General features: G+C 32.4%; 1 protein-coding gene across 8 annotated transcripts in view; it reads left to right on the top strand.

The window, feature by feature from the left end:
• The first annotated feature begins 364 nt into the window (after nucleotides 1-364).
• The window catches only part of LOC114331031 (uncharacterized), a 71,766-nt gene continuing 51,653 nt past the window's right edge, over nucleotides 365-20,477 (top strand). For 4 of the 8 annotated variants that reach the window (XM_028280492.2, XM_050656068.1, XM_050656063.1 and 1 more), the window contains exon 1: nucleotides 367-594. The gene's annotated coding sequence lies outside the window, so the exon portion shown is untranslated. Of the gene's footprint in view, nucleotides 595-7,304; nucleotides 7,426-20,477 lie in introns of all 8 variants that reach the window. The other 4 variants (XM_050656067.1, XM_050656064.1, XM_050656065.1 and 1 more) reach the window with 3 other exon arrangements.

The following is a 20,477-nucleotide window of genomic DNA, read 5'->3' as shown; positions in this document are numbered from 1 at the left end:
ACTTTCTACGGTCACAATTTTGTCCATCGAGGCTGATATAGCATCCAAGCTGGATTACGAGAACGTAATTAAACAATTCAGCAGTGTAAAGGGTAGAAAATTTCTGTTCCTGTAATATTAAACTGTTTTTAACGTTGGTTGGTCTTAATATCTTAAATATTTTTAGGTCTGTTGTAGTTTGACTAGATTTTGCAAGAATAAAAGTTTAATAACGAAAATGACACATGTTTTTTATTTTAAAAAATCTGTCTTTGTGCGCGAGCAGTGGGCCTCGCAAAATGTATCTTGCCCACATAAAATTATTTTTCGCCGGCACTGATCAAAAATTGCTCTGGCAACACTGCGCTGCTTGTTTTGATGTTTTGTCATGTCAAACTGGCAACTGGCAAACGTTTGTATTTGTTTTTATTGTACCCACATTATTATTATTACCACAAATTATCTTAAGTTTTTTACCTTTAATAGTTTTTTAGTTGTATTTTCCGAACATTTTGTTGATGATTTTATGTAGTTTTTATATAGATATTATATAATATAGATTCATTTTCCCTCAAGGAGTCTGAATTAACCTAGAGAGGATAAAGTTTTCCAAACGTAAGTATTAACATGGACATAGTTAGTTATTTAACATTTTTATTGTACATTTTATAGCATTTTTTGCCTTTTGTAACCGTTTTTTTTCTTTGTGTCTCAGATGATAACTTATTTAGTTCAGTTTTATGCTTAAACTGTAACACTGATGGTAATGGATGAATCTTAACCACAATATAGTAGACCTAACTTTATCAGGCTTTATTACTTCGCATTCCACACTTCATTCAATACACAACAGAAATCAGCGGCGTATCCAGCATCGTTAAGAAGGGGGGCGATTGGCTAAATTTCTATATATACCCCATTCCACGAATATACGACCCTCTTGGATTATCGCAACAACGAATATTTTACTGTGCAAAATATGAAGAACGAAAGTAAATTGCAAATTATATTGTTGTTTATTGGAGTAATTATTAGAGCAAAATACTTTCGTACTTCTTATGTTGCACACTAAAATATTCGTTGTTGTGAAAATCCAAAACAGTCGTATATTCGTGGAATACACCATATTTTTTATTGCTCCATTTTGAGTTAACAATCAGTTAAAGTTATGACTTTCTTATGAAATGTAGGTAAAAATTCCAATGAAAACTTTTTTTTCTAAATTTACAACTAATGTATAAATATTACTACTAATAAAATAAATTAACATTTAGAACAGTTCTAATTTTTCTAAAATCTATTTCATAGGTCAGTTGGTTTATAACGCTTCAGTCTGCGAACTTCACCCTCTGTGTTTAACAATTCACTTGCAAAATCATTTGTATGCGCACTAAGTCTTTCTTCTTTTTACTCCATTTGCTGATCTCTTCTTTGATGCTGGGAACTTTCAGGTTTCAAAAAGATTCAAAAATTTATTGACTACGTTTACAAAAAAAAAATTGAATTGTAGCAAGTCAATTTGATATACAGTATGTCCCTGTAAGTTGTATCCATATGGAAAACTTTTTTATTATTAGTTTTACGAAAAAAAGTTATTCTTCATAAAAAGCTCTGCATGGTCTAAAACCTAAGTTTCAACCATCAGATATCAAATTTTATGAATATTATACGAGGTATGTCAAAAAGTTTGAATTTCACTCAAGAGTAAAGTAGCTTTATTTTTCACAATATTGAAAATTGCTATAATGAAAAGTTGTTTGGAATTAAAAACTATATTTTAATATGCAATTACATCTTTATAATTGAAGAAAAATTTTTTTTAAAAATTATGGACAACTCAGTTATGTCAATTCTGATAACTCTTTTATTATTAATTTTACTAAAAAAAGTGATTCTTAATAAAAAGTTCTGCATGGTTTAAAATGTAAAATACAACCATCTTATGTCAAATTTTATCCATTTTATACGGGGTATGTCAAAAAATATGAATTTCGCTCAAGAGTAAAATACCTTTATTTTTGACAACATCGAAAATTGTTATAATGAAAAGTTATTTAGAATTAAAAAATATGTTTCAGTATGTAATTACATCCTTCTAATTAAATTATTCTGAATTATAAAGGTACTTTACTTTTGATCTAAATTTATCTTTTTTGACATACCTCGTATAAAATTGATAACATTTGATGTAAGATGGTTGTATTTTAGGTTTTAGACCATGCAGAACTTTTTATTAAGAATCATTGTTTTCGTAAATTTAATAATAAAAGAGTTATCAGAATTGAACTAACTGATAATAATGTTAGTTATTCATAAATTTTTCAAAATTTTTTTTTTTCAATTAGAACTATGTAATTGCATATTAGAATATGGTTTTTAATTCCAAACAACTTTTCATAATAGCAATTTTCAATATTGTGAAAAATAAAGCTACTTTACTCCTGAGTGAAATTTAAACTTTTTGACATACATCGTATAATACTGATAAAATTTGATATCTGTTGGTTGAAACTTAGGTTTTGGACCATGCAGAGCTTTTTATGAAGAATAACTCTTTTTCGTAAAACTAATAATAAAAAAGTTTTCCATATGGATACAACTTACAGGGACATACTGTATATAAAATATATAAGATATTGTGTATACCTATACAAATAACATATATAGAAATCAGGTCTCTCTCTATTATTGGGTTGGGGATGTACCATGGGGCATTTACTATAGTTCTCAATGCCTTATTTTGAAAACGTTGTATGATTTCCAATAATAGTTGCTCGCTGAGCCCCATAGCTGTAGGTCATAGGTACATATGGGTTTAATTATGGCTTTGTATTAGGGTGGTGCGAGAAAAAGTAAAGTTGATAATTCTGCATCGCTATAGTGCAGAAAAGTTGCGATTGGTAATTACAAGAAAAACAAAAAAAAAATTATTCAAATCTGACTTTATCTTCCGATCCCGCAACGGGCCTAAAGATTATGAAAAAATTGAAATTTTATCTTTTTTCAAAAAATTTTATTTATCCTCCATATACGTTTTTTTATTGACATAGTAAAATTTATTGACAATTTGCGTCATTGAGTAATAAAAAAAATAGTTTTACGCATTTAACGAATATCTTCCGATCCCGCAAGGTCAATCAAAATTTATAAAAATTTGAAATTTTTGATGATTTTGATAAATTAAAGAATATTTAGTGATCTCATTTTTCTGTTACATTGTGCAACTCTTCGCTTGTGTAGATATTCTATGATAATATTTAAACAACCCAGAACTCACCACGAGGAAGTAGCTGCACTGCGAGCTCCACCCACACTCTTCCCTCCAACCTCCAACCAACCAATGAGTATGTGCTTTTTACATTATTTTCATAATATACATACATTTCTTTTTCATCTGTCTCTGGCCTAGCTTTTAAATGCTAACTTTGTATTGTGAGTTGGTGGCAAAATCTGGCAGCATGGACCTTGATTTAGGGGTTGCCCTGATGAATCCATCTCTTGATTGGGGCCTACATACATTAGACTATGCTTCCATGACCAACTTTACGCACTGCTCATCAGTTTGCGTGTGGCCGGGGTAGTTTTGTACATTCCAGTCTAGCATGTCTCCCGATGCAAGAAGTAATATCTTCATATGAAACTCTTAGAAGAAGTGGCGGAGAAAATAGTTTTGCAACATTCCCGTCTATTATTTCAGTGTATTCCTCTCCTTTAAAATTTCAAGTAGTAGGGAGAAAGCAAACACATTAGAGAGCTAGGGCTAAGGAGAGTGTTAAAAGCCGGACAGACTATAGCCAGGGGTAAAAGTATTAGAAATTTCATCCCTCCTACTTTGAATTTTGAAGCACAGGACTACACTGAAATAATAGACTGTAAATTTGCAAAACTATCTTCTCCTCCAGTTCTTCGAATAGTTTCAAATGAAGATATAAGTTGATGTTTTACACCAGGTGACATGCCAGACTGGAATGTACAAAACTATCCCTGCCACATGCAAGCTGTCGAGCGGTTGCGTGAAGTTGGCCACAGAAGCATCGTCTAATGTGGGCGCGCGACTTTTCCCCAACACGACTCTACCTTATCGGCAGAGTCTACGAGAAGTGTACGGTAAATTGAAGCTGTAATTACAAAGAAAGAAATATGTATGTCTTTGTACTCACTTTATCACGCTTAACGAATTAAGGGATCTGGATTTCAATGCATATTTTTTTTATAATTCTCGTATCAAAGTTACGCGTGAAGTTAGTCGTATTGATGACAGTTAGGGAAACGTCCGTGACCCTTCTAATGTATGTGGGCCCCAATCAAGAGATGGATTCATCAGAGCAACACTAAAATGCAGGTCCATGCTGCCAGATTTTACCACCAAATCACAATACAAAGTTGGCGTTTAAAAGCTGGACATAGACAGATGAAAAAGAAATGGAATATATGTAAATAATATAAAAAACACTAAATCAAAATCATCAAAGATTTCAAATTTTTATAGATTTTGATTGACCATGCTGGATCTTAAATGCGTAAAACAATTTTTTTTATTATTCAACCTTGTAAACTGTAAATAAATTTTACTATAGCGATAAATAAAACGTACAAGGAGGATGAATAAAAATGTTTGAGAAAAAAGGGAAAATTTCGATTTTTTCATAATCTTTAGGTCCGTTGCGGGATCGGAAGATAAAGTCCGATTTGAATTTTTTTTCTTTGTTTTTCTTGTAATTACCAATCGCAACCTTTCCGCATTATTCGCGTTGTGCAAGTACTTGGAGGGGATACGAGAAACGATCGTGTGCGAATAGCGGAGAAATCTTGCAACTTGACTTTTTTCTCACCACCCTACTTTGTACCACTACCACTGTTTCTACCACTAATTTATTTTCAATTGACAGTCTTGAATGTCTACCCAAGATCCAGTACGTTTGTTGAGGTTTGAGTCCAAGTTGCTTTCTTTTGGTGAATAATGTGTTTCCTCCATGCTAGTCTTTTATCTAGATGTATGCCATACAGTTTTAACAAAAATGAAACGTATAGTCGGTCAAAGATACAAGTTTAAATTTATGACATTTACATAAAAGTAAAAAACAATAAATAATTAGCAAGTGCACTACTTACATAAGTTTATATAGGTAGAATAGAAATATGCTTTATTGTCACTGAAAATTATACAATTTTATGGACAAAGCTTAACATAGATTCACGAAAAAGATATACATAACAATAACAAATAAAATTTTATAAAATTAGATAAATCGTCAATAAAAAAAAATATATAAACAAGTTAAAAAAGTGAAGTAAAAAAACAAAAACCAATATATTGCAAAATTACTATAAATTGCAAAATTGAACATACAACATAATATAATAAAACACAAACAAAGGAACTAATAAGTTTAAGCTGCTGTATGTGACACCCAAATATATATAAATACACTTTAGTTACTTGTACATTACTGTGATTTCTTAGTTAGTCATTTATGCCTGGTTGCACCAACAGATCTTAAGTTCCAGATTAGCTAAGCTCTACGTATAAATAGGGCCTCCTTGAGTATCATTTACGTTGCACCATAATTTTAGATTCTTACCTTATTATCAATTATATCTATTATTATATTATGGTATTCTTATTGTAATATGTTATAATTATATTATATTAATTCTTATGATATTCTCGACTTAAGCTTAAGATCTGTTGGTGCAACCGGGCATAAGAAACTCTTCTACTGAATAATATGGTCTTTTAGATAAATGAGCTTTTGTCATTTTACGGAACTTGAGAAAGGATGTTGCAGATTTGAGTTGTAAAGGGAGATGGTTGTATAGTTTTTTTGCGGAATATAGTATAGATTTCTTTACTAACTCAGAAGACGGGATCGGTAAATAGACAACAAAAGTTGAATTTCTGGTGGAGTAGTCATGATGAGGCCTTGCTGGAAAGACATGCATGTGTTTACGAATTAAGCAAACAGTTTCTAAAATATACAAAGATGGAAGAGTTAAAATTTCGTGATCTTTAAAGTAACTTCTGCAATGGGTTGTTCTTCTGAGGCCAAACAGATATCTTATTGCTCTTTTTTGTAATTTGAAAATAACATCAAATTGGGCAGCTGTACTAGACCCCCAAAAAGGAAGACCATATCGAAGATGAGACTCGAATAAAGAAAAATATGTTATTTTAGAAGATGCTAAATTGAGTTCCTTCGAAACAGATCTTATGGCATAGCAGGCCGAGGCGAGTTTCTTACTTAACAAATCGATATGAAGGGACCATTTGAGGTTGCTGTCTAAAAGAATCCCAAGAAATTTTACAGAATCAACGGTAGAGATCTGGCTGCTATTCACAAGCAGGGGTTGAAAAGCACCTTTATATGATAATGCTACCGTTTTATCCACGTTAAAGGAGAGTAAATTAGAGTCAGACCAGGTTTTTATCGTAAGAAGATCAGAAGTTATAGTTGCATGAAGAGTTGCAATAGTTGAGTTGCTCCAAGTGATACTGGTATCATCAGCAAAAAGAAAAATTTTTCCATCGATTTTTAAATTAGTGATGTCATTTATAAAGATCAGGAAAAGTAGAGGACCCAATACTGAACCTTGTAGTACTCCACATATAATGTTTTTGAGACTAGAGTCAGTATCATTTGCTCTACCAATTGTTTCCTATTATCTAAGTAAGATTTGAACCAATTCAAAGAAATACCTCGAATTCCATAGTAATTAAGTTTTTTAATCAAAATATTGTGATTTACACAATCAAAAGCTTTGGAATAGTCACAGAAAACAGTGGTAGTATAAAGATTATTGTTTAGTGCTTGGTAAACCTCGTGAAGTACAGAAAACATGGCATCAGTTGTACATTTATTAGTTAAGAAGCCGAACTGATTTTGTGATAAAATATTGTTATCAAAGAGAAAGGACATAAGTTGGGTTTTTATGAGCCTCTCAATAATTTTGGAGATTACCGGTAGTAGGGCAATAGGTCTATAGTTGCAGGCATTAGATTTTTCGCCACCTTTATGAAGAGGAATAATAATGGCTGTCTTAGGCACTCTGGAAATTTACCGTTTTCAAAGGAATCATTAATTAGTGACACGAGGAGTTCTAACACATCTGTGAGATTTGAGAAGATTTTTATGGATAGTCCATCAGTACTACAAGATGATTTGCTTTTGATACTATTGATCGTTTGGATCAATTCAGATTTATAGATTGGTCTTATAAAGAATGAATTCCTCAATTTCTGAATTAGGGAGATAGGAAATGGGATCTTGTTGAGACTGAATAGTTGATGTTATATTTTTACTCACGTTAATGAAGTATTCGTTTAGATTTTCAGGGTTTGGAAGAGCAAATGTTTGAGCTGCGTGGGTTTTATTTCGAAGATCGTTTATTATGGACCAAGTTTCTTTTGCAACACTTTTGGAGCTTCCCAGACGATTTTGATAGTAGGTACATTTAGTTTTGTTAGTTCCATGTACTATTCATAAAATCGTTTGTTGTATACGGTTCTAATTTACACAAAAAGCTTACACTTTCCCTTTTTATTGTTTATCTTCTCCCTCTCTATATTCCCTACTAATTGTTTGTTGTTTATGTATACTGGTGAACAGCTGTCTCTTTGCATTAACTTTTAGTTTCGATTTTTTAACCATTTTTCTATTTTATTTAAGTGGGCTTGGTAAGTTATGCGAAGCTCTTTGGGGGTCTGTGTGAGATGCGATAATACCTGTCATCTGCGAATGTTGAGACTTTTGTCACTCTAGTTGTAGGTAGGTCAGCAGTAAATAACAGATAGAATAACGAACCCACTATACTGCCTTGTGGGACATCAGATTCTATTTTAAATAGTTCTGAGCGAGCATCTTGTTGTTTCAATAATTAAAAGTGATCTGTTAGATACGATTTTATAATTAAATAATATTGATATAGAAGATTTTTCTTTAGCTTATGGAGGAGTCCTGTATGCCATACTTTGTCGAATGCTTGGCTGATATCTAGAAAAGCTTCACAGTACCTTTTGTTTTCTAGATCATTACTGATTTGTTTGACTATACGATGTGTTTGTTCTATTGTTCCATGTTTGCTACGAAAACCAAATTGGTGTTTTGGAATTAATTTTGTTTCTTCGGTTGTTGGTTCTAATTGACATAGAAACCTTTTTTTCAAATAGCTTAGATAATATATGTAAGAGACTAGTGGGTCTATATGAGTTCAGTTCTTTGGGGTCTTTTCCTGGTTTTTGTAACATTATAATCTCTGCTACTTTCCACTGATTGGGAAAATGTGCATATGTAAGTACTGCATTAAATATATGTGTTATTAGTAGACATTCTACACCAAAGCTGGAGCAAAGTAGGGTGGGGGAAACCGGTTAGACCGGTTAAGGTCAAGGTAACAGTCAATGTCATTCAAGGTCATTTGAAGGTCACAATCAAGGTTATTATTGTAAGGAAAACTTTTATTAAGAAAATAATGCTTTATTAACTATTTATTACACTGTTAGACATGTTTTAAATTTTCAATCGCAGATTTGCATAAATGACAACTAGATTGCGCCGGTGCTGAACCTTCGAGCTCTGTTCTCCACTCGGGACGATAAAAATGTACATAACATGGAAGACGAGTCTGAACCTCAAAATCTTGATCTGCTTTAGTGGGTAACTTATACCAAGATTGAAGTAATTTCCACGGATGCACATATTTTTCAAAGTATTGTAGGGTAAAGTTTTCTAGTTCTTCTGCTGTAAACTTGTACAACGGTTTTTGCAGGTGTTGAGCCATTATAAAAGCTTTGTAACAACACTCCATTGCTATTGAAGATTAATGTCCTTAAACATCAAATGTATCTACTTTTATGTTGTAAATCAAGGTCACCTCTGAGACATACGCAGTGATTCAAACATCGACTACATAAATTGCGGATAGTAGTAGTGATCTTTAGTAAAACTTTGTTCTTCGTGTCCAGTCGTTTAGTAAATTTTGTTCGTCGTGGGAAGATATCAGTCAGAAAGGTAATAAATATTTTTTAGTCAATATTGTTGATAACTTTAAAAGTAATTTTATTGTTAATAACACAATATTTAACTCCTTTTGATTTCTTTACAATAGTATTATCTTCACATTTATAACTATACATTTTAGATCTTAAACCAACAAAATGAGTTATAATTGTACCGTTAGTCTCATCTTTCATTAGACCTGGAATTTTTTTATTACAAAGAGGTATGTTATATCGATTATTTGGAGCATAGCTACTTGTATCAAATCTGTGAATGTCAGTACATACAATTTCTTTATACAAGTCGATACATTTAACTTCAAATACAAAACTGTCAGTATCAGTGTACATAATTTTACAGTTCATCCCTAGCTTTGGTAACATATAATTATAGTAAAATTCATACATACATGTTTTTGAAATATCTAAAATAGACATTCCAATGTAAAGAGGCTTATTAAACAATATTTCAGTTTTTTTTTATTCCAATTGCCATTAAATCAGTATCAAATATTGTTCTGCTGTGAAATTTTGGACTAGCTATTAAATTTTTTGCACCATATCGACCTTCCCATTGTCGCGTCAATTTCACAATTCTGTGTTTGCGAATATTTTCCATAGTTTTACCGTAAATACTATTAACTTTAAGTTTAAAATGATTCTGTTCAAACTTAGTTTTAGCTTTAGTTCTAAGCTCTGTTATAAGATCGATGTAAGGTTTAAGCCAAGCAGATTGTTTAAATTCTAAAACTCTATGAATTTTTGTAACAATCAATCCGTAAGCTATAGCTTGTTTTAAGAGGATCGGAACGTATTTTCGGCTGCAATGCTATTCAAATGGGGATTCATTTTTTTCAAATCCTGAGAAAACTAATAAGTATTTTTGAAAAATTTAAACGCAGAATGAAAGATTACGTTATTAGCGAGGGCCGAAAGTCCCTGAGAACTTCTACAGTGTTTATTTTAATAAGTTACAGGGGTGAAAAAACTAAGAGAAAATTTAGTGTGATTTTTAAATTCAAATATCTCATTCAAAATAAACTTTTTATTTATTCTAAGGGACTTTCGGCCCTCGGTAATAATTTAGTCTTTCATTCTGCGTTTAAATTTTTCAAAAATATTTATTGGTTTTTTCAGGATTTGAAAAAAATGAACACAATGCCGTGGTAATATTTTCCAAATCTGTCTTTGTCTTACAACGCACTCAACCGAATATAATATTGTCAGCATATATTGTCAGTCAGACACTGACAATCAGTGACAATTTTAAATATTTGACATTGCATCGGGAATATTTTGAGAAATTGATTAAATATTATTGATATATAGTGTATTTGATAAATAATTGATTTAAGACGTGAACTTAATAAAAAGTTATTTATTGTGTATTATTTGTGAAAGATCCAAGCAGAGAATACATCAGATATATCCTGTGATCCAAGTATTTTGTTGTTAGAGATGTTCAAAATTGTAAGCGTTCCAAAATAACAACATATTATTAAAAAATCACTTTAACACTTTTCCTCTTTTCTCGATTGATTATTAGTTTTTGTTGTACAAATAAATTATTACAATCACTGAAAACATAGTTAGTGAAAAAATTATCACATTTATTAACTGAATTAATAATTTGCAATTATAAAAATAACAGTTATCCAAGAACATTCAAAAGCCATCTCTTTAAATTAATTATGACATTTTCAAGTAGAATGACATTCTAGTAATGTTTACATATCCACACCAGTGTGAATTTTACTACACGTAATTTGCCGTGTAAAGACAGAAAAAGTAGGGATACACGTAAAATATTTGCGAATTATGTACCCATAGCCTTAAAGCGCGATAGTGAATAATATATTTTTTTTTGATAGGGTAGTCATTAATTTTGGTAACTTTGAACCGGGAAGTATTTGATGTTCTGAACAGAATGGAAAATCCTTATGCACATCATGTAGATATTGCGGATATTCTATATCCACTTCACATATGTATCCAAATAATGCATCATCAGATATACCAGTTACATCAATATTTGTATCAACCCACTTAAAATTACTAATTGGAAGCGGTTGCGAGATTGCCCAACCATATAAATTATTAACATCAACATAAAACAGATATTTATCTAGTTTGTTTGGGTCATAGTTTCTCATATATTTATTGTTAGGCACTGAATATCTTGAACAACATTGACTAATACAACCAAGAATTCCTTTTTCGATAAATAATATCATATCTACATCACTTAGTAGCTCCAATTCACATTTTGTGTACAGGAGCATCCAGTCAAAGGAATACCCGGGATGGTATAGTACCATGCTAAACCACTAGTTCTGTGACCTAGAATATTCTCTAGTGATATTCTCCCAAATTTTGTATATTAAATCCATTCCAAACATTAACTGCATGTTCATATTTGTCATTATGTAAAGGTTCGTCATTTAATTTATTATAAAAATGTTCTGTAATTGGGTTTCATTGAGTTTTTCCCATTTATCGATGTAATAATAACAAAATACACCTTTTCGTGTAAGTAACTGAAATAGAGAGTCAGGTAGGTGTTTAAATTCATACTTTAAATTCTTTAAATCTGTAATATTTACTGTAGATACTAATTCATCAAGAGATGCACCTAGAAATCTAAGTGAATCAATAAATCGAAATTTAATATCAAATGATGATGTCGATCGGATAGCTCAGTGCGACTAGCGGCTGACTCGCACTTCACTTCGCCGTGAGGTATGTGAGTTCAAGCTCAAGCCAGGCCATCGGAAAAACAAAAAAGGCTAACGCGTCAGTATAAAATTCTAAATATTAATCTGGCGCTTAGACTGGAATATGCGGGCATCTGATCGGCCTATGAGGGAGCAGTACGGCAAGGGATAAGGGCTTGCGGCTTGGTGGTACTCCCCCATAGATCCCTACCGGAAGGGCTTTGACGCCTAAAATACCGGTATATATATATATATATATATATATATATATATATATATATATATATATATATATATATAGCATCTTATGACGTCCCACCATGTTAAACCGTAGTCTCTCGTGGCTTCCAGGTCTTCGTGAACTCCGATATACGGTTGCCACGAGGACTTTCCCTAAAATGTATCGCAAATGAAAGGTACCACTTCCTACAATGCTTACACAAAATATTGGCCGGACGTCCTCAGTCACGTTATCTGTATAATAATATACACATTACTTGGAGCAATTGCCGTCAGGCGCGCCATGTTCGCTTGCTGTATATCTAAAATCACTTTAACGGTTTTGATGGCATCCAAATATATATTTATTCAGTTTGCGGTTGTAGTGGTCTCCGTATATTTGAGTTTATGTCCTCATGGCTTCCACTGCGCTGTTGTCACCTCAAATGTTGGAATTTAGACTTCGGATATTTTTATAATTGATTATTGTAGTATGTTGAAAAAAATATTGTTGTGATATATTAATGATATTTTTTTGTATAATTAACAATGTATTTTTTTTCACTGCAAAAATAAAAAATTAAAAAGTATGTTCATTAAAATTGATGAATTTATCATAACCAGTTGCCGAATCTGCTGGTCTAATTGCTCAATTGTAACATATTATAGAAGTGTTAAAATTGAATTCTAAATTTTTTATTACAAAACTTTTACCTCGACAGCGTAGGGTACAAGAGGACGGCTTAAGTAAAGTAAGTACAAAATTTTTAATAATATAATTTGTTCAACTAATAGGTGCAAAGGTGTCTGGAAAATAATAAAAATGTTTAAAACATTGCTTACTTATTTCATACACTCAATGTATTTTTTTATGTAAGGATATAGAAAATAATATTTTGAAAAATATTTAAAATATAGTAGTAAGTCTTAAATTTCACATTACATAAAGTAGTTAAGTCTGCTAGTCTACAAAATTAAAAACAAATAGAATACATACTTAAAAAAAATTAAAGCACTCATGCCATACCAAACGAACTACATTCTTACATATTTTAAAAAGAAAAATCTTTAATTTTGCCCAACCCGACTAAACTATCGGCAGGTAAAAAGTCTGCAGTATGCGGGGGCCCTACTGTTGAAATAGATTAGAAAATTAAAATAAACTTATCTACCATTATGAAATTCTAATTTGACACAAAAAACTGTATCCTGGATTAAGAACAAGTGTGTAGAATACTCTCGTGAATTAAGAAGCGTTTCTACTGTAGGGTGACCATATCATAAATTTGAAAAAAACGGGACACATCCAAGCAGCAGTAGCGCACCTATAATTTTTCTCTGGGGGGAAGGGGGTTGGCTTGGGCGTCGAAATTTTTTTCTATATTTTGTGAAAGACAAGTTACATTTTCCTGCTATTATTTATATATTTTTCATATGCCCTGGGGGAAAGGGGGTTTAACTCCCTAACCCCCCCCTGGGTGCGCTACTGCCAAGAAGGGTTTGGAGCGATAATACACAAACAGGGATTGAAACACCGTCTTTTAGCTAATTTGGAACCTATAAATCCTTTTCAATTTTAAATGTGTAATTTACGTACGATCAAGACTGCGAAACGCAGAAAACTAAAAAACTACGCTAGAATGACGTGGATAAACAACCAATCCGTCAAAACAAAACAGGGAAGAATAAAAAATAGCGAGAAACACAGCAAACTCAACAAATAAAAAGAAGAAAAATGACGGGTTTCGCTGGAGGACATTAAAAAAGACAGAAAACCATCAAATATAACAATTTTACAAAAAAGTCAGATAAAAAAATACGTCCAGCATTAAAACAAGAGTACTAAAAAACAAAAAAAAAAAGAGAAACCCTGTTTGAAGACAAACAGATCAGCAGAATATGAGAAGAATATTACGAAAAAATGCTATTCGGTATGAAGGAAACAGATGAAGAAGAACAAGATAACAACGAAGTAGAAATTTTCACAGAAGAAAACGTACAAAAACAAATATTAAAAACATAGAAAACGGAAAAGCAGCAGAAGAAAATGAAATAACAGTGGAAAAAATACAGAGGAAGAGAATTACATAAGGAAATAAACCAGCTAATACAACAAAAAATATGAACAAAACAGACTACCAGCCGATTGGAACGCAGATATTATAGTAGGTACCTATATACAGTAAAACCCCGCAAATCCTAACTAATTGGGGGGACAGCCTGTTCGGATTCCGAAAAGGTCGGATTATCCGAAAGTTAGCCTAACTAATAATTGAAAGTTTACTTTGTCGTTGATTTTGAGTCGCTGTGCCTGTCTCTCTCCCTCTTCCACCCATCTCAGATTGATGTCACTGGTGCAGAGCCAGTGTCATCATTTGTGCTTAGTCGTTAACTCCATGGCTTGATTTCTAATTTGAATAAGCTCCATTTTTCCCCGTTCCCCTATACAAGATGGATCAGAAAACTAAGAAGAAAGTGTAATTACAGAATGGATTGAAGCTGACGACAAAGGGAGCGAAGAATTTACGGATGAATACATTGTAGACTTGGTTCAACCTCAAGGCAACCCTAATGACTAATGAAGATGAAGAAAGCGAGGAAGAAGTTTCCCTGTCATATTGAGTGTCACACGCAGATGCCACTAAAGCTCTGGGTGTGGCTCTACGTTACGTGGAGCATAACTCTGCTGCATTACCAGTAGATGTAATGTTTATGTGTAAATAGAATTAGAATTAAACAATGGTTTCGAATTCACCTGTATAAGTTGCAAGTTGGGAGGGTCAGGTAGTAAAAAAGTTACGAATTGGCCGGTGTACATTTTGATTTGAAAAAGTTTGTCATTAAGAGTTACGAGTTGGCGCGTGTCCATTGGAAGAAGGAGAATGTCACGGTTAAAGAATTTAAGGGACTGGTTTAGATGCAGTTCTATAGAACTCTTTAGAGCAGAGGTGGATAGATTAAAGATAGTGATGATGATATCCAACCTCCAATTAGGAGACGGCACTTGAAGAAGAAGAATAAGATATTAGATTTTACTGATTATGCCGCCCCCTTGTGATGCCGCCTGATGCGGCTGCCTCACCGCATCATAGAACGGCACGGCCCTGAAAATTACAGTCTTTTCGTTTAAGTCGCTACAGGTAAAAATAAGTAATTAAATATCTTATATCAGATAGAGTATTCATTTTTAGTAGATGAACAAAGGTTTAAAATGGCAGTTTTTGAATTTTGGTACGATTATTTGTTGCTTCGGAAGTTGCAAAAATAAACTTTTGCAAAAATAAACTTAAGACTGATATTACATGAAAAATTGTGTCAAACAGTCCATGTTCAGTCCAGATATAACAAAAAATTTCAAGGTGATTCGTCAATTAGTTTACATTTTATTCAATTTGTTTAATAAAAAATCCTTTTCTTTGCAATGATAAAGCATGCTTTTCTTCATAAAATAATAATGATACAGCAATTTTGTGGAAACTACATGAAAGAAGAATACTTATGTTTTCAAAGTTTTTAAAAAAATAATAAAAACTCATTTTTATCATTCCGAAAATATTTTAGTAAAGTAGAGTCATTTTTGGCTTATAAACAATTTGAATAACTTTGTTAGTATTGACTGCAAACTAAATTAATCGACTAAGGGATGGAAAAACCTACCGGTTATAACCTAAACCCAGTTTTTTTAATTCGAAACAACCGGTTTTACCGGTTGTTTTTTTGTCCCGGTTATAACCGGTTTTTTTCTTTTTAAAGTAATAACCATTGAAAAACCGAATAAGTTGCCTGTGGAAAAAAATTAATTTAGAGAAAAATGAAGAATATTTATTTTCGATCTTAATCATATAATATTATAAATAATAAATGCGAAGTAATTAACCCAAACAACCATAATTCAACTTTTATTTACTAATAGAGAACTGGACGAAAGTGTCACATCAGCTTTTATGAAACAATTTTGAGAATAGTTATTTAGATTAATAAATATTTCAAAGACTGGTGAAATGGTGCATGTGATGATAATATTTACATAAAAGTATGTGATCTGCTTGAAATCGATATTCCAACTATCATCAGCTAAAAAATTGTTTATACTTGATAGTATAAGAGCTGTGAGACATTTTTGAGTAGGTATTTTAGGCAACCTGAAAATTTTTCAGGTGCCTTTTCTATGATAGCCTAATACAAAAATGCCGGTCTGGCTGGAGGGTAGCGGTTATTTTCCCCAAAAATCCACCCCAAAGTTAAAAAAAGGGCAAAAATTGATATTACAAAAAATACCATTGACGTGACTTTAAAGTAAATTTAAATATTCAAATATAAAGAAAATAAACAGACCAGGCGATTTGAGGGCGATTTTAACTCTGCAAGATACTTGCATGGGCGTCCCAGGATTATTTTCAGGGGATGCATCTGAACTTCACAAGATTTCATCTGAATCTGTACATACTATTAACGAGTATAAAATATACAACTATACATGCATAGCTATGTACACTCCTTCCGAGCAGGGAGGTGCAATTGTTATTTTGACAGGGTATTTTTTAATATTAAAAATAAATATTCTAAAAAAGACAGGTTTTTTTTGGTGAAATTTTCCAACTGCCATGTGATCAAACAAATTACGGGTGCATATAAATGAAAAGCGCTATAGGTAAGCACCAGTGTGAGAAAGAGCGTATACCGATAGCTGTTTGCGTCCTCTGTTCTAACTGAGCGAGTCCGTTCGCTCGAGAAAAATCACGTGACCTAGCGATAACCATGTTGTTGTAACTTTTTCTTAATTAAAGGAAAATAATACGTACTATACAATACAGTGATGAGCAAGCTAATAACCGGCAAAATAGCTCAAAAGGTTGAAAACATAACACATTGCGAAACAAAAAGAGTTTCATCTCTTTTTGTTTCGAGATGTATTATGTTTTCCATCTTTTGAGCTGTTTTGCCGGTTATTAGCGCGCTCATCACTGTAGATTTTGCAAATATGATAGAAAAAAAAAACAAATGTATTATTATAAATATATAGGTAGAAAAGTATTAAACTATAGACTAAATTAATTCTGTGTCTTGTACTTCTTCTTCAAACTCCTCATCTGAGCTTAAATATTCATTCTCTTTTTCTTTGTTAGACTCCCCTCAAGACTCAGATTCGTCTTCTACCTAATCTGTAAATAGTTATAATATGTATTTAAAGTTAATTAAAAGATTATTAGTGATTAATTAATTGAGTTGCTACGTATTCTTTCTTTTAAAACCAATACTTAATACTTTTCCTTATATAACCAATCACATCAGGTTTTTTATTTCTTAGTATATGACCAAAGTAGCTCATTTTTTTCCTTCATAGTGTTGAGTATTTCTTGTCTAATTTTCATCTTTCTTAATGTTTCCGCGTTTGTTACGTGTTGTGTACATTATTTTTTTACATTATTCGATAACACCACATCTCAACAATGGCAAGTCTTTCTTCAGATGCGCCCGTGGTTGTGCAGGCTTCGACTCCGTACAAAATGACAGAGAATACGTAGCAAATCAATTAATTAATCAGTAATTAATTTTTAATAAATTCTAAATGCATATTACAACTATCTACAGTTCATGTAGAAGAATAATCTGAGTCTCGAGGGGAGTCTGACGAAGAAGAAAAGAATGAATATTTAAGCTCAGATGAGGAGTTTGAAGAAGAAGTACAAGATTCGGACACAGAATTTATTTAGTTTATAGTTTTATAATTTTCTACCTATATATTTATAATAATAAATTTGTCATTTCCTATCATATTTGCAAAATCTATTGTATAGTACGTATTATTTTCCTTTAATTAAGGAAAAGTTACTTAAAAAACTATAATATATAACAATTACTCTAACGTTTCGAGGCACAACAACATGGGTATCACCAGGTCACGTGATTTTTCTCGAGCGAACGGACTCACTTCGCTAGAACAGAGGACGCAAACAGCTATCGGTATACGCTCTTTCTCACACTGCTGCTTACCTATAGCGCTTTTCATTTATATGAACCCGTAATTTGTTTGATCACATGGCAGTTGGAAAATTTCACCAAAAAGCTGCCTTTTTTAGAATATTTATTTTTAATATTAAAAAATACCCTGTCAAAATAACAATTGTACCTCCCTGTCCAGAAGGAATATACATAGCTATGCATGTATAGTTGTATATTTTATACATGTTAATAGTATGTACAGATTCAGATAAAATCTTCTGAAGTTAATATGCATCCCCTGAAAATAATCCTGGGACGCCCATGCAAGTATCTTGCAGAGCTAAAATCGCCCTCAAATCGCCTGGCTTGTTTATTTTCCTAATATTTGAATATTTAAATTTACTTTAAAGTCACGTCAATGATATTTTTTGTAATAACAATTTTTACCCTTTTTTTAACTTTGGGGGGGATTTTTGGGGAAAATAACCGCTACCCTCCAGCCAGACCGGCATTTTTGTATTAGGCTATTATGGAAGAGTCACCTGAAAAATTTTCAGCTTGCCTAAAATACCTACTCAAAAATGTCTCACAGCTCTTGGACCATGAGTACTTGAGACTTGAGACTCTTGTATAATGTGAATACCGAAATACGATTAGGAATCTCCATTATGTAATTTTTAAACAATAAATAATTCTTACGAAATAAATGGTAGGTATTATAAAAACGTATTAAAAAATATTACCTACTGAAATTTTTTGATGGCAATAGAGAAGTAAATACTGAATTGGTTTAACGAATTTATTTTGTAAAATACCTAAAGTCATTTGGACATTTTTTAAAACTTGATAGATCCAAGGGACATTTTGATAGATCGATAGGATCATCACTTTTGGGAATATCCCAATTATTGACAACGCAATATACGCCGACGCCGTCTACAACGAGCGACGAATCAGAGATTGGGGTACTCTGGCCCATTTTTAGGGTAACTTGAAAGCGCCTGGGAAAATTTTTATAGGTTGAATTGGTTGGGGAATTTTTCGGGAGGAAAATTGAGCAAACTAAAGTGCAATATAAATGTAACATTATAACTTATTGAGTATTTGCTTTTGATTAAAAAAACCGAAAACCTGTTTTTGGAACAACCGATTTTTTGACCGGTTATAACCGCCAGGTTAAACCGTAAGTTAAAAAAATCGGTATAACCAAAAACCGGTTTTTTGTTCAACAACCGCCATCCCTAGACTTTAGGATTTAAAAAGCTGGTACTTTTACATTATTATTATATTATCGGTTTATAACGTTCTTCGTCTTCCGATACCCGTTCGCCATTCCTCTCTGTCCGTACATTGATCTACTTGCAGACCTCTTTCATCCATGGCTTTGTTTATTCCTGCCTGCCAACTTTTCCTCGGTCTACCTCATCTTCTTCTATCTTGCAGTTTCCATTTTTGCCCTTGTTTTGGGATTCTGTCTTCATGCATTCTTTATACGTGACCAAACCATCGTAGTTGTATTTCGTTGGTTTCGTCATTTATTGTATGTGTGACCTTCATTATTTCTCGTATCCGTTCATTGGTGACATGTTCTCTTCTTGATCTTCCTGCAGCCCTTCTCCAGAAATCCATTTCGGTGACCTCTAACATTCGTTTTGATTTTTCCTTCATATGCCATACTTCGCAGCTGTATGTTATAATGCTTTTCACTACGGCGTTATAGATCTTTTTCTTGTTTTGGTTGTTTACCTGCTTGTCCCAGAGTACTGAGTTTAGGAGCCTAATTGCTTTCCTGCCCTGAGTGTTTCGTTCTTTAACGGCTCCGTCTAGTGTTCCATCATTCGTGATTTTCATATTCATACCCAGGTATTTATATTCGTTACATTTACTGATTGTTTCTCCTCCTTCTATAGTCGAGGAAATGAAGCATTTTGACTCGCAATTTTTTCGTCCAGCATGGATTTACTTGAAATTTTCACAGAAGGTAGGGCGTAGGGAATAGGCCAAGGATCATTTTCTATATCATGCCGCTGTACGCTAAAAGCTTGGGGTGGTTGCCACCCCATCTCGGGGACGGGAAATTTTTATTGCATTTTAACCATGTAAATCGATGTAAAAAGTAATTCTAAGAAAGAAATGTTTTTTACATTTTCTTCGTAAAACTAATATTTTTCGAGTTATTCGCGCTTGAAAGTAACAGTTTTTCGACGAAAAAATCGACTTTTTTAGAGGGTTTTTTGAGAATACCTCGAAAAATATGCATTTTATCAAAAAATACTGTAGATATGAAAAATTTATCTTTTAGTAACACAAATTACCCCTGTAGTTATCACATTGTTTTCGATGTGTACTTTTACATAAATGTTAAAAAAAACTTTTACCTTGATTAATTACGGTCAAAGTTAGGCACTTTTTTTTATTTAATTCACAGCTAGTTTCTTTATAACAATTAAGAAACCTAACTAGCGCTATTTTAAAGTTCAAGGTATGTATATAGTTTATGTGTAAAAGTTTGAGTAAACTTGAACAGAGTTGTTAATATATCTTTAAAAATGACGTCCTAACGAAATCGACTCGTGGTCTGTGGAGCGGAATTATTAAAATCCGTGCACTCAAAAAATGAAATTAAC

The sequence above is a fragment of the Diabrotica virgifera genome, chromosome 7, assembly GCF_917563875.1.
Source record: "Diabrotica virgifera virgifera chromosome 7, PGI_DIABVI_V3a".
NCBI lineage: Eukaryota > Metazoa > Arthropoda > Insecta > Coleoptera > Chrysomelidae > Diabrotica > Diabrotica virgifera.
Note: the sequence above shows the minus strand (reverse complement) of the source record. Positions and strands in the feature narration are given on the sequence as shown.